At 31.6% G+C, this 12257-nt stretch overlaps 1 long non-coding RNA gene across 1 annotated transcript; it reads right to left on the bottom strand.

The window, feature by feature from the left end:
• Window positions 1-6067: 6067 nt before the first annotated feature.
• LOC26514492 lies at window positions 6068-10575 on the bottom strand. Its single transcript, XR_006508016.1, has 2 exons — window positions 9801-10575; window positions 6068-9175 (listed from the first exon to the last, which is right to left on the bottom strand). It is a non-coding gene; the product is annotated as an uncharacterized LOC26514492 (long non-coding RNA).
• Window positions 10576-12257: the final 1682 nt, after the last annotated feature.

The following is a 12257-nucleotide window of genomic DNA, read 5'->3' as shown; positions in this document are numbered from 1 at the left end:
ACTTTAGTTTATACCAATTCACCGGGGAAAATATTTTGTAGACGGATGAATTAAGAAAGTTGACTCAATAAATTATATAACTAATGCAAAAATTCCAGATAACCGAAGGATGATGACATAGACATTTTTTCTGTTGTGTTTTAACAAATATTCCAAATTGTTTCAATTAAATTAGCAACAACCAATTTGAATAATCGCACAAAAATGATACTGGAACAGAATCATATAAAATGTTTACTTTGGAGCATACATCTCATGCGGTAACATTTCATAGCTATTGAAATAGCAAAAAATTCAGAAAACGAAGAAATATGAACTAAATTATTGGTAATAAGTGAATATGTTGTCATTTTAATGATGTGGTGTTCCGGTGATTTCCAATCGGTGCATACATACATTTGAAGCGCCTTAGTTTTAATGTAGAAATTCAGACTGTTTTGAAATTCATTTAAATAGTTTCCTTTCGTTCATAAATCAGATTTACCCAAATTCCTTGTAAAATTTTAAATGAATGTAATTGGTAGTAGATTCCTTACAAATATTGATTGATTTGGTGTCCTATTTCGGCATTCTTAATATCAATATGATTGTTTGTTTTATTGTGTATTCCTCGAAGTAAAGTACGTATAGGTTTGGATTAATTTTACAGATAAACAGATTTTTCCCAAACCAAAAGCACACATTTAGAAAACTACTAAGATACAACAACAACATTACATGTTGTACATACACCATGTACATATTCTTAACCAGTAGATTAAACAGCCGTGCAATAGAAGATAGGCACACTTTTGAAAATACAGTTGGGTTTCCATAGAATAAAGAAAATTGTGGAAACATTTCGGGGTTTAAGCCATTCCATCAAAGCGGGAAAACTTTTTTTTTTACAAATCTAGGGGTTTGTCCAAATACGAATAGAATGTTGAACTCTTCATTAAAAAATTCGCCATAAGATAAAAATATTGAATACATAGTTATACTTTCGTAATTACCCAGATGAGTTTGCATCAAAACTGCAGTTTAGCTGATGTAATATAGCTGGTATAATAATATATTTCATTAGATTTTCAATTTGTTTAGCATACGAGAGTTTCCGTACGTTTGTTTGTAAAAGTACGTGGTAAAAAATCCGTCAATTCAAGTCGATGGGGAGCGAGGGGAGGGTTTGGGACGGGAATAGAAGTACATATACCAATACATTCGAAAATGTCGTTAAAAGGAGATCAATACTTGCATAACGTATGATGTGTGTAAGTGCTTATTATTATAATAATTTCATATCCATAATTTTTCCAGTTTTTATAGAGGCGCTTAGTTGGACGTCATTGCTAAATATTTTTGAATTTTTGAATGTGAATCATAGTAAGAAAATGCTAGACATTTTTGCTTACCTCCACCTCCTACCTATATTTGTTACATTTCCTACCTAGAAAGGTAAATGGCAAAATGGTAAAAGGCAAATTATTAGTATTAATGTGTAGACCATTTTATCGTATACCACCTTCCACAAATATTCATAAAAATCCTGCCTTGATATATATTCATTTCTTGTAATATTATAAATATTATTCATGTTTGGAAATAGCTTTTTAAGGGTAGCTTTATAGAATTTTCGATCCTACCTAAAATGTACGAAACACGGTATTGATCGTTTATAGTAAAATTTCGATATTTATAAGGGATGTGGTCTACATCCTTTACACTTCAAACTTTTATATTTATAATATAAATTTTTAAAACTTGCTTTTTCAAAGTAAGACGAGTAAGACAGGAACCCTACCTACAAAAATATATGTGAAGGGTTTTCGAGATACAACGGGGTAAACAAGATATTTTCAGCCGGTTTATTCAAACATTTCCAATAAAAAAACCTTCCTTATAAATTGAATGAAGATAATCATTGTCCTACCTATAAAAAGGCATAAAACGCAATTTTTTCAAAAACCATTTATAGAGTAAATACCATAAATATATACAATACCCTATAATAGTCAGAGTAAAATTGGTTGATGGTTGATAAAAAATATTTTCGAAGAGGATTTTGAATATTTTGTAAACGTTTCTTACTATTGATACCATACGTCTTCATAATGTTTATACGTTTAGTGAATACCATAATTTTCAACGGAGGAAGTCCTGCCTATAATGGTGTATAATATATAATCCAATAATATAAGTAAAATATAATATATAACCCAAATAACTTGGCTACGCCGTAAAGTTCAATATTGTTTATAAAAAGATATTGTTTATCTTTTATATTTTCAGAATAGAGGTTTATGGGTAGTTTAACCTGGAATGCATATAATACATTTTTATTGAGTCAAGGACGAGTTTCAATTTTATATGCTAACTATGATACTCCCAATATAACGCTTTACGTATGATTACCTTTTTTTTACAATTATATAAGTATTTCTAAATACTTTAAGCCATTGCCCTTTATTGATTTATAAATTCATAAATTAAATGTTCAGTATTATATTCAGCTTTTCAATATTTTTACTCCGTTCCGATAGAGAAGATATATAAATATTGGAAAAATAAGCATTGTAAATTAATCCGTAACATATAAAAGTCATATTTCAAATAGAAAGGCGAATAAATTTAAATTATTCCGGTCCACATATTGGTTGGTTGAGTATGGTTATTTTCGCAGTTGGGATTACGTTTTTTTTTTTATTTCATATGGACACCTAGTTTTGATAAATATTCACTTGGCCACCAGAATCCTACCTAGAGACAAGAACCTTTTGAATTCAATGCATAAGAATTATATTATGATTATGACCATGAGCAATTGCTCCATTAGATTCCAGCTTTATCTTTGTTACAAATTTTAACCGAAGCTAAAAAATCGTTGAAGGGATCCAGAGAAAAAAAACGATTCTTTAAATAGTATTGCAGTCGAAAGTCCTACCTAAACATTTTCAAATTCTACATAAGGATAGTGCATAAATCCGTAATAATTGTAAGAAAATTGTAATTGTCCATCCATCCATCCATAAAAAATCCATCCAATCCAATATACCGTTGACAAAATTTGTATAAGAAAAAAGTTCGATATAACCAGAAAATTGATTTAAAAATCGTTGCTGAAGAGTTACAAAATTAAAAACAAGTAGGTGAGAGATTTTTTCGGCGATATCGGCGAATATTTAAATGCAGATTTCCATAAGCCCTTCATACATTTAAACCCTACCTATATAAAATTCAAAAACAATTAAAAAGTAGTAATAAATCCTTGATTGAAATCCTAGAGATTATAGTTAGAGCGCATTTTTTTTAAGCCGCAGTATGGTTAGAAATAACATTAGTTTTCGTAGTCATCTTGTTATAGATGCACATTTTTTATATAATCCTTTCTGTGAAGTTGTATAATAGATTTTTCCGAGCCCTTCTTAAATAACGATATTTAAATAATAAAAATTGTGCATTTATTGCTCAAGAACCGGGTCACCTACCCAAAACAAATGTGTTAGGCTTTGTTCGCATTATATAGATGTTTTATGAGAAGTTTGCACTAAATCGGTCTTGAGATTCTTCATTTATCACATTTTTTAAGCTAATTGATTCATTTTTTAAGTCAATTGATTTCATTTGGCTATTGACTTGATAAAAAATGTTGCTTTGTTGCGATTTTGTGGTCAATTCATTTTGAACGAACTTAGATTAAAGCAAATTGTCAGCCATAATAATTGCTTAGCTTTTATATTTTTAAACATATTTTTGAGTGCATTCATACAAGCGGCGAGTCTTAAATTGTTAAATTTTAATGTTTTATCTATGTATGTATGTGTGTACACTTCAGCGATCTCTCGAAGTTTATTATCGTTAACAGGCTTTATTTCAATTAAGTTAAATACATGAAGGAAAAATGACACGGGCCTGACGAGCATATCAAAGTTTGCGAACGCGTAATGCAAATGATGTGGCATTATTAAGGCGATCATAGACTGCAGTTTTTCCTTAATCACGTTATATTGAACAAATTCAATCAATTTTAGAGTAAAATTTGCTGTTAAGTTTTATGTCATGTTGAAACTTTTTCAGCCGTGAGTATTTCATATTGTTTTATAAAATAAATGTAATACATTTGATACAAAAATGCCAATCCCAAGACGACCAAATATAAGTTGGCGAACGCATAATACAAATGATGTGATATTATAAGATTATCACGCAGATCTTTAGACCCTGAACCAGAACTAAAGCTTTTACGGAGATCACGAATACTTTGTCCGAATGATGCATGCTTTTTTTAATTATAGCAGTCAAATTGAGCATTGTATATACAAATACATTGGAATAAAGCAATCAATAAGTCCATATTGGGATGCGGCTAACTTTCCAGGTGAAATGCCAGGCATGACTTGTGGTTATGGAAAAGTGAGATTTCCGGCATTAGTAACTCCACACGTACCAATAAAATCATATATTTTTTAATATATCAAAATTTGAAGCATTTTTCGAGTTCTACAATAAAACTAGTCAAATGACATTGTTTGCTGTTACTTATATTATTAGAGATAACAAGGATCACGAGCATGATAGGGAAAAATCATATTTTTCTCATGGGCAACATAATATTGGTTGCTCCAGAGTCCTATTTTCCAATTTAGAAGGTCCGTTTGATATTTTTCCTTTTATTATTATGTATACGAAACAATTTTTCATATTTTGCAGAATTTAATTTTTAGATGTACAAAAATGGAAAAATATATAAATTGTAGCTCAAACTATAACTATGATAATTTCGAAGAACGTAAGCTACCTGGAAACTTATGCGAATGTGGAAAATTTGAAAACGTTTTTATAAACCCTATGCATTTTTTGCTTTAGAAACAAATTGGACAATAATCCTGCCTAGATTTTAAAACACCGTTGATACAATTAAATTTTTTATAATTGAATTGTTTTGAATAATTTAATATAATATAAAGTAAGTTGTTTATGTAAGAAGTCCTGCCTATCTTTTTTTTAAAGGCGTTCATATTTCCAATTAGAGAAGCAAAAAAATCCTACCTAGATACATTTAAAAGAGGAAATATATTAAACACTTATTTATAAATTAAATAATTCCTACCTATTTATTTTTTCACATAGAGAACAAGCATAAAAACCATGCCTATAGACGAGTTAAGATTAGTATCTGTTTAATAAGAGTTGATTTTTTTTTAGTTTTTATTGAAAGAAAATAAACCCTACTTTGTATTTTCATAAAAGAAGAAAATATACAGAGTTTAAAAAAAAATTGATATATCTGCCCAAAAGGAAAAATATTTATTTATTTTATTTTATTTTGGAAAAATATATTTTACTTTGATTGATACAAAAAAAACCAAAAAGCTTGGCTATGTAAATATAAGGACAAAATTGTGAACTATTTGGAAGTCGTTTAACAAGTTAAATAAATTAACATAAAAGTTATTAGTAAATATTCATATTTTTTGCAATGCAAGGTTACATAGCGAATTCTAAAGAATATAACCAATAAAATTTTTAAATTAAGTCTCAACCAAACAATAGTTTATCAATCTAGCTTTAGATGCTGGTCAATAAATATTAACTATTTTTAATGGGACAACTAATTATTGATACAAATATACTTCACATTTAAAATTGCACCAACAATTTAACATAATATTTACAATTTTTGAATGTGAGCCAACGCAGTTAATATAAAAGCAAAACGCTGGAAATGGAATTTGTATTTTTAACAAATATTTTATGTCAATCAAAACATGTAAGCGTTTAAGACAAAAATATTAGTTTATAATTTTAACATACACAATTCCTTTACAAGTATTTTTCATTTTATTTGAACAACTAAATTTCGTAGTGCCAAGATTAAGTTTATCATATTTGTTGTAGTGTAGAATATGTGAGGGGAAATATTGTGTAAAAAAAAAAAACCATTCAGTGGATTAGTGGAAAAACAGTGTAAGTTATAGAAATATTTTTAACCGAATTTTAAAAAGTAGCATTTCTAGTAGATGGAGTTACATATCCATGTATTATTGTTTAAGTCATAATGTAGTCTCATAAAAAAATCAAAATAGTTTAAAAACTTAATATGATTTTACAGATGGTGAGACACTATGCTAGGGATTTTCTACATCACAATTTTTCATTAAAAATGTGTAGAATTAAGATTTTATTACAACTATGATAGCCTACAAATAATTATACAAATGCGATGAAACCGTTGCGGTATCAAACTCATTTAAGAGATTTTTTAAGCCCTATTTACAAAATGCAAACAAAAATTGTCATAAACCTAATCAAAACGAGTACATTGAAGAGCCGTAGTAGATAGTTTGACTTTTATTTTTTGGATGTTGGAGAAAAACTATGTGTAATACCCAACCTAAATGGACGGTTTAATTTATCGCATATAAAAGCATTTGGAAGAAAACTTGTATAAGTAACCTTAAAAGGATACGACTTGAAAAGCGTAAAGATATATTTTAAGTTGATAAATTTTAAAAAATCCCTACCTAAACCTTGGGGAAATTAGGTATATTTATAATAACCAACCTAAAACATGTAAAAATACAGAACAAATCTTGTACCATTTAAAAAGACATTCATTTAAATCACCGTTGAGAAAACCTACCTAAGAAGAATTTGAATTCGAAAAATATTTAAAGACATTTTGCTAACTTGTTGGGAAACCGTACCTGAAACATGTAGAAATACAGAGTAAAAGTAAAACCCTACGTAAGAACAAGACGATTTAAATCATCGAAAAGAGAAGGATTTTGTAGACTGGTTTATAAACAAAACCCTACCTAAAAATGGAACGGCTTAGATACGCGTAAAAATAATTAATAGTTGTTGAAACTTAGGCTTTAAGAATCCCTACCTAAACATTTTTGAAACAAAGAAAATATATATTTTTGATAACCAACCTTAACGTTAAAATTATTTAAAAACGAAGTAATTATTGTACAACACTTAAAAACTATACCATTGAAATTCTCGTGAATAATATGACATTGTAGAGAAATTTTGGGGACTCGCCTTAAACTTGCAGAAATACAGGATTATTAGTATCCTACCTAAATAGACGATTTAAATCTTAGAAAAGGATTTTGCAGAGCATTTTCTAGACTTGTATATAAACAAACCCCTACCTAAAAAGTATACGGATTAAATAAGCCTAAAGATTATTAGTAGTTGTTTCTCATTTAACCTTCCTTGAACTAAAGGAAAAAGAGAATACAAATAAAATTCCTACCTAAAAAAATTATACGATTAAATCGGCGCAAACAAATATTTGTGGTGGTTGAAGTTAAGAGAACCCTACCTAAAAACGTACAAATAAAACCCTTCCTAAAAAGATGTTATATTTTAAGATGTTAAAGATCTTATTTTTATACGATTGAAGCATTTTAGAGATCCCTACCTAAGAAGTTTTTATTTTCAAGAGAAATTCAGAACCCTGCCTAAAAGTAGAATACCAAATTTTAAACTTTCCTACCTACGGTATTTACCAAGAATAGAATTGGAGAATCAATATTTAACCATTACTGGATTTTCGAAATACCATTGTTTTATTTCATTGTCACACTTTATGCATATTTGTATCATAACCTATCCTCTTTTGTTTGTGTTTAGAGTTTTGTTTAAAAAGTGTATTTTATATGTACCTTCCTATAAAATATAAAAGTGAGAGGAATGAAATAAGTTCACTTATGTTTTACAGTTTCACAACCTACCTAATTACGCAAAAATTCATATTTTCGATCGTAGTCTTATATAGTCATACCGGAATACATTTTTCAGACCTACCTAAAGACTTAAAAACGTAGTGTAGGTTCATAATTGCAGAGAATTTTAACATTTAAATCCTACCTGTTTTTCAGTAAACCCTACCTAAAACCATGTTCTACCTAGAAATTGAATATTATTGAATTAGTAAATATTTTTCTTTGATAGTTTATCATACTTAAGACTAGATTTGTAGTTATTGTTAATTTTTTTTGAGGTTTCATTATAAGATTTTTATCATTGAGTATTTTATAGTTATATTTGGTACCATTATTTCTTTATATTGTATTTATTTGATTTTTTTTATATTCATGAATGCAGTTTGTTCCATTCTATTTGGAATTTATGAAAACATAAAATATATACATACTTTTTGGCAGGAATTAATTCTTAATAGATCATCCCATACAAACTTTTCATAATTCAGCATAGATAGAGATCAAAGGCCCTTCCTCATTAAGTAGACGTTGGTAGAATTTTTCATTTTCTTATAGAGATCGTCGATGTCGATTGAGGTGTACACGGTCATATAAAGGATCTTCTTCCATGAGCTAATGTGGTAACGCTATGTAAAAAAATGATGATCTAACTGAAATCGAATCTGAGCTTGAAATAAAAAAATTTGACGAGCAGATGTTTCGAAATTTATTTGTTTCTATTTTTTGAATTTTTTTATTCACTTTTTCTTGTGGCTTTTTCTATTCAGAAGCTCTTTTGGTATTAATTTTTTTCATTTTTTGCTTTGTTTTTTTTTTTAAACAAATTTACACAAGTACATTTCTTAAGATTTTAAAAAAACCAAAAAAAATTGTAAACAGTTTACGATATTTAAGAACAAAAACAAATTGCTTTAAAGATATGAACACTTTGTTGGTGAGGAAATAAATTCCATATTTCATTTTACAACAGAATATTTAGAATAGAGTTAATAAGTTTATAGAAACCAACTAATACAATTCTAGTTTGGTTTTGACGCTTGCGACTACTCCAGAGACGCTGTGACTGAATAGGATCAATAGGCTGCCAAGGTCGAGACCGATTGTAGTTGGATCATAGAGATATGATTGTCTGCCCGCTATTAGTACTCGATCGATGACATTACGGTTCACCCTTAGTGGAGCAGAGAAGTCGATACAGCAGTGTTCCTATATAACACAATCCGCAAAATCAATCCCACTTATTCGAGGGACCCTGGGTCGATATGCAACCCACGACCATCGAAATATATTTTTACATTATATATATCGCTGTCACGGTCGTGGGCACAACTTTCACCAAACGCTGCATAGACGGCTGGCTAGGTGCATTGTAGCCACCCACATTGCCATATGCCATGCTCGCGCAGGGTACTTGAGATCGATCGCGTGTACGCGTTCGCGTATCAACATTCAACGCCCAACTATAAAGTTTAGAGAAAGAAATACATATTGCTTGGTTAAGTGGTAAATGGTAAATTGCAGGAGTTGCATATAGAGATGGTTACAAGTAAAATTAACAGCTATGTAAATGTTAAGACGGCTACTAGACTTATGGCTAAGTGGAGATGCCAATAAAAGCGACAGAGACTTAATTAAGCGACGTCGGGCTGGAAAGGTTTCCATTGGATCATAGGAAGAGAGTGAAATAAATCTCTAGGCGAGGCAACACATGCGCACTGTATTTTTGCGCAGTTGCTGTAAATTACTGTTCATACACATGTAGGGGGTCGGATTAAACAAGTGAGAGGTATGTTGCATCCCGCGAGTGCGAGAGAGATGTAACGCGAACGTACATGTAAAAATGAGAAGGTTATTTTTAGAGCCCCAATACGGGGGGTGAAAAAAAATCGAGAAATTTCTAGACGGTGTGAAATTGGAATACTGCTCAAAGTACTCCATGTGTTATGCAACGTGGTGAAATTGCAGGCAAACTTTTCACATTTGCTGCAGAAGTATTCCGACCTTGGCCGAGGTTTTCAGAAACCCATTAAGGCCGCGAGGTCATTGGATACACTCTACAAAAATCTTAAGTTAGTGGGTGCTTACGAATTTAGTGATGCAGTGAAAAAAAAATATCTGGCTGGACTCGCTGCTGTGTGTACCTGGCTTCCTTCCTATCCCAACACTTCAAATCCTCGAACACCGTAGGTCAGGGCCATCGCCATGCGACTTAGGGGGGAGATTGTCGTGGTCCTGGACATCCTGGATCTGCCTAGCCAACCTCGAGAGACTGCAAAACTGCCTTTTTCACATTGTGAAACTCCTCGACGCTGACGAGCAAAATCGATGACTAATTCGCCTGATTTTTCCACTGGGGGACTGGTTTCTTTGTTTCCAAACGTCGATGAACGTGGAGAAATACTACGTGGGACCCTCGGCCACTGTGCCAATCTGCTTCCGCTTCTCAGCTTCCGCAACACGATTATCACACTTTTGATACATTTTTGTTTGTACTAATAACTTATTTCTGGCCAGGAATTATGGAAAATTTCTTGTACTATTTTTAACTTTTTTCAGCTACACTACGTCTGCACTTGAACACTTATTTTTCGAGAGTGACGTGCTGTGGCAAAACGAGCCCTATTTATACCTGAAACGAGAATACCCGCCTGCTTCGGGAAACATCTGCCAGTCTCCCGAACATTTTACATCAATGGGGGTGAGCGAGTACACGATACGTTGGAAGCTACGTGACGTTTCCAGTTTTCTCCATTGTTCTCAAAAAGGTGGTGGATCTCACTAGTCAACAAAAACTACCCTCTTATCATGGGAAAGTAGGAAAAACAGATGTACATATGTGGCTGGTTTTAGGTTTCACAATAAATTGAAATGTATATTCATTCAGCCGTACGTAGAATTTTAAAAAAATAGTTTGCAATATAAATCAGCTAGCACAAGAAACTAATAATTCCCTTTTGAAGCCCTTCTTGCAATAGTAGTTGCATCTCCTCAAAAATAGGCTACATTATTACTAAATATATATTGCATACGTATGTGCATTGGTATTGGTAATGTAGATTTCCTTTTATTATGATGTTTAAATGATTTTAAAATTCGGCAAACATTTTTCAAAATATCAAAAATTGTAGATACCAACTATTAGACAAAAACTATAGATTTTGATTTTTTTTTTTTGAACTTTGCAGTATGGAAAATTTATTTACTATCTTGTTTAAAATAATTTCTATATTAAAAGCATTTCATTATAGTAAAACAATCATAACCTACAATATATGTATCTCTAAAAGTGACACATATTTCCATTGAGGCATTTCACTATCTTGTTAAATAGTGTAACTTGGAGCTTTCTAGAGAGAGAAGCCAACAATCGGAAATTTCCAGAGTGCGACAACTGGCCTCCCCTGATTCATAGAGTTGTCACTACTTATGTATGTAAAATGCTAATAATACTTTAATTTGATTTTACTATAATTAAAAAGAATCAATGCATTTAAAATTTTGGAGACTTGTAAACTTATAAATAAAACACTACAAAGCACAATTGTTTTATAGAATTTAATTTTATTTTGTAAAGTATACGACCAGTTGTCGTGTAAAAATCGGGTACCAAAAACGAACACGTATAAATGATGTACTAAAGAGCGCCACATATTTTACAATGTCGAATACTTAAGAAACGTAATAATGACGTTTATTTAAAAATTTAATAACTATCAAATACTTTTAACGGATTTCAGTTGAATTGCTTTGGCTATAAAATACTTTATATATAAATGTATATTATACAAATTTATAAAATAAAATATATATTATTTAAAGACCAAAACCTCTTCACAATAAAGGAAGATCACAAAAGGAAACATCCCTTTAAATAGTATTTATTCAAACCTTAAACCTTCGAACAAGATTAGGAACATGCCAGGGACTGCCCTAATCTGGTCTTCAATGCTCTACCTGGCTGTCGAGGCCAACCCCTATTTCGAAATTTCAACCAATAAGAAAATCAACCCCATTCGGCTCAGTGTATGCTGGCAGATGCCCAAATGTTTGCGAGTGCTGAACCAAACACAAGGTTTTTGAACCTTTGGGCCACTGGCTGAGCAGGAAAGCCAGCTGTTGCAAACGCACGCGCATCCTGCGCTCAGCTAAGTCGAAGGACCCGTGGGGTGGGTCAAACTCCTGGCAATGGTTAAGAGGACACAGTGAGAGACAGAGGCGACGGAGAGAGAGGGCGACTCAGAGAGGGGAAGTGAGTGATGGGCTTGAGTGAGTTCCGGAATATCCTTGAGCAACAGCATTGGGCAAATAGTGCGGAATGCTCCAATTTGAGTACAAATAAATGCTAACGAGCCGAGTTGCGAAACTTGAAAACTGCCATTAAACTTCAAAAACAAAAAGTATGCAAAGTGATGGACCAAACTTTTGATTATTGCTCCGCCCGACCGAGGTTTAATTGCCGACCCAGCTTAACCGGTAGCCAAAAATGTCCGTGGGGCCGGAAGGAGCTCTATTCGCCGTCGAGGAAGCGCCACAATAAAACTT

This window comes from Drosophila ananassae, chromosome 2L (assembly GCF_017639315.1).
Source record: "Drosophila ananassae strain 14024-0371.13 chromosome 2L, ASM1763931v2, whole genome shotgun sequence".
Taxonomy (NCBI): domain Eukaryota; kingdom Metazoa; phylum Arthropoda; class Insecta; order Diptera; family Drosophilidae; genus Drosophila; species Drosophila ananassae.
The sequence above is the reverse complement of the archived record's forward strand: the minus strand, read 5'-3'. Positions and strand labels throughout refer to the sequence as shown.